This window comes from Adiantum capillus-veneris, chromosome 13 (genome assembly GCF_014529385.1).
Source record: "Adiantum capillus-veneris isolate H3 chromosome 13, ASM1452938v2, whole genome shotgun sequence".
Lineage (NCBI taxonomy): Eukaryota > Viridiplantae > Streptophyta > Polypodiopsida > Polypodiales > Pteridaceae > Adiantum > Adiantum capillus-veneris.
Window position 1 is genome coordinate 4,305,047 of NC_140943.1, and position 4,167 is coordinate 4,309,213.

Below are 4,167 nucleotides of genomic sequence, written 5' to 3' on the forward strand. Positions count from 1 at the left end.
GTTCGCTTGGTGATTGAACATTTTAATGTTTTAGAACCAATTGATTATCTCTTTTAAGTTAATGAAGTTATTTTTCGTTTGCAAAGAGATTAAAGTTCAATGTTAACTTAAAATCATAAGTTTTGACAAGGTTTCAAGAGAAATCTACTTGATTATGAGTAGTTTTATTGTTACTTTGAATTGTATGTGATAGAAATCTTAAAAAAGACTTAAATCTTCTTTTAATCAAAGTTGTTAGTTTATTGATTTGTGTGATGTGTGTTATAGTGGATGATCCAAGATTGACGCAAAGATGATAGATTGGTTTGTTTTAAGGCTAAAAAATGAGTAATATATATCTATACATCAATCAGTTTCTTTATTTTTGTAAAAAATAAGTTTAAATGTCCATTCAATTTTCTACAAGTAAATATTTGTAGGACGTCCCTCCAATTTTCTATATAGGAATTTTTTATGGACGTCCATCTGATTTTCTATATGTAAAATTTTGTAGGACGTTTCTCTAATTTTCTATATAGCAATTCCTTATGGACGTCTATCTAATTTTCTATATGTAAAAGTTACAATGAAAGCCTCGTCTAATTTTCTAGGTACACTACCTAGGAAATGTTCCATTTTTTCTACATTGCAGTTTTTTTAGGTTGATTGTATCAATCTAGAAAAGTATATTGGAAATTCTCTTTTTTTATATATATAGAAATCGTTTCAAAAGTCCTTGTGATATGGCTGGGATACTTGGCTTGCTAATTGAACACGTGTCACATTGGGGTAATGGTTTAATTGTAGAAAAGCTTAGTAGATTCTATTCGTGACGCACTTGATGGTTTGACTTTTTAAGAGGGGCATTGTTATTAGTAGATGATTACCTTGTCTCTAAATATGTCAACATCAAGTGAAACAACAAAGAGAGTGAAATCTCCTTTACGAACTTCCAAAAGAGAAAGCTTCTTACATGGGTCTTGTCCAAAATTCAAAACGATAAGGATAGATTGTATCCTTATCAAAGATTATATGGAGAGCTCCACTCTGCAATCATGGCACCCCAAGGACACAGGATAGATGAGGGCAATATTCTTCATTGTCAACAATGGCACAAAAATGGAATCTTGAGAGTATCATCCATCATAAAGGCAAAGGAGTTGTGGAATGCTCACGTAGCATATGGATGTGACTATCCATGTGGGAGATCCATTCATGAGAAAGGCATCATCATTGGTCCACGAAGGAAAAACTGGAGACTGCCATCAAGTGAGGAGAAACGATTTATGAGTCAGTATGGATTCCATACTGCTATAGTGCTACAACACAAGAAGGTTCTATTCAAAGGAGAAGTATTTAGTGTAGGAGATACAGTTGTGGTGACATTTGATAATTATCAAAAGAATACAGCTTCTGTAGGTGAGTGGAAAGCACGAATTGGACCCTTCTTTACTATGCAGTCCCAGGAAAAAATTCTACTATTTTTTTGGTACAGATTATTATAGACACTCAATCCTGGTTGAAGACGATGTTGAAAAGTTGAATGTGGATCCGATTATAGGAATGAGCATACTGCATGTCACCCCTATGCCTTTCTCTTGGGATTGTATAAGAAAAGTCAATTTACTACTACACAAGTTTATCCCGTGGAGGTTTCAGAATTGTATTATTGCCTATGAGACTACAGATCTAGGCATTCGTAGACGCTTATTGATTGTTGGATGTGTTGGATGTGTACCTCCATGGCTTGAGGAGAATGACATAGTCCAAGTCAAAGAGTTTGTGGATGAAGAATCTTCCTCTTGTCGACTAGCATATGCTCTTGTTTGAGAGGTAGACTCTAGTCTACAACGAGTACGGCTAACAAAACTTCAAGCAATGAATAGCAGCTATGCCCAATGGGGAACGACTACTCAAGATGAGGATTGGAAGCTTATATCAACTTGCTCATCTGTAGTCCAAGGATGGAAAGGTTTAAAGCAAACAAGGGTTACAGATCAAGATGGAAAAGTGAAGTTCCTACCATGTATGTGGCAGCAGGCATGATATGCATCAAACTGGATATTATTTATCTCTTGCTCTATGTAGAAGCTATGCTTTTATGTTTGTTTTTTTCAATTTTCATGAAGGATTTTAGAGATATATTAATTTATTAAAAGTTTAAAGTGGTGTCAATTTTTTAATTTGTATTCGTATTGTACTTTTATTTATCACAAAGCTTAGATGTCTTTTTAATAGTACTTAAGTGGTGTCAATTTTTTTTAAATTCATGGCTTAGATGGCTGAGAATGATGTCCCTATTCCTTCATTCGATCACATGTTTTGCCCACCCGAATCAAAGTTAAGAGAGCATTATGAGACTGTGGATTCCGTTTCATCATTATGATACTGTGGATTCCGTTTCATCATTATGTCAAGCAATGAATCACGAGGCTTCACAAAAAAGTACTAGAGAGAGAAAGGTGACAATCTCTACTTCAATGAAATTTTAAATATTCTTTCTTTGACTTGTGCTCAATGTAATAAGGTGCATAGTGTTAAGAAGATTACATATTTTGTTTGTGGGATTATTTAACAGATTAGTGCAAAGCTTAAAGAGTCTCTTGCTACTAAGCTTGGAAAAGAAACTTCCAAGAAGATAAAGAAGAAAGCAAAGGTAGTGTTAAAAGTTAACTTGCATGTGTTTGGAGGAAATGAGAGTGAATTTGGTGAGGTGGTTGGTTGATAGTGGGAGGGTTATCATTGAAAGGCAACTTGATCATGAGTTGACTTTCGATGAATTGAAAGTTGTTTTCATGTAAGCGATCAAGTGCAGAACAGACCATGTTGAACATTATATTTCATGTTATTTGTTGTTCGCTTGGTGATTGAACATTTTATTTTCTTAGAACCAATTCATTATCTCTTTTAAGTGAATGAAGTTATTTTTCGTTTGCAAAGAGATTAAAGTTCAATGTTAAAATGTAGTGACTTGAAATCATAAGTTTGACAAGAGTTTTAACACTAGGTTGGTAACCTAACAGGACATAAAAGTGTCCTTTCAGGGTTTTGAAAAAAACCTCCAAAACCATAGTAGATCCACTCATTTTGTAAAATCCTTTGATGAGGTTATAGTTCAGGGACTACTACACATGGAAAAAATAATAAACTTGTAAAATTTCTCATCTTTTGGTCACACCAAGCCTCCAAAGTTGATGGACCAGTACATTTCCAACAAAACGGTCATTTCTTACGTTTTGTTGCATAAAAATAAGATTACGGATTTTTGTAGGACTTGAGATGAATTCCATAGTTAACTTCAATGGGTTGGTGATCAGAACATATGATTGCTTTTCACTCACTATTTTTTGTTTTGCCAAAAGAAATAGGTACAAAAAAGTTGAATTTTTACCATTCTGCAAACCTATCATCAAAGTTTCTATAGCCACGCTCAATTCAAATAATATATGCATGTTTTCTTAGTTCCCTATTGTCCTTTAGGTTCATAAGGAGCCATGGAGCATGTCAAAAGAATAATACATCTCTTACCAAGGGGAATCTTGGGGACAAAGATGAAGTGCTAAATACAGCAAACATGAAAAAACTTGGTTCAACATTATGAGTTGTGAAATCCCATAGAAACTATTCAATATCTAGCCAAATTTGATCCTTATGACTAGATATGGTTACTACCTACAAAATGCATGTAGTTGTCACAAGAAACTAACAATATTGAAAAAGCTATACTTGATATACTAGAATGTTTCGTTTTCTTCTATAATTGAAAAAATCAACCATCGCTGTCTACTATGCAAAATAGGGTATTAGGTGCCCCAAAACTCAAGGAATATTAGCTTTATGTTACAATATGCGACATAGAAAATCAAAACTGCATTTGGATATCATGAAAGCCACCAAAAAAATCATAGAAGAGCTAAAATTGGCTAAAAAACAGGATTTGACCATTTTTGTAATTTGATCATAACTTACAACTTTAATATTTACTTCTCCCTAAAAGCATCAAGACATGTTGAGGAGTACTAAAGATAATTCTCTAGCATTATAGACCTCACAAACATGAATTCTAGAGTGGTATAGTTGCAAAAAGTTGAAAAAAAGCCAAAAACAGGACCCGTTTTTTCACACAGCTTAGGTTGTGAAATGTCATGCAAGGACAAGGTTAAAGATGGAATTGATATTCCATAAAAA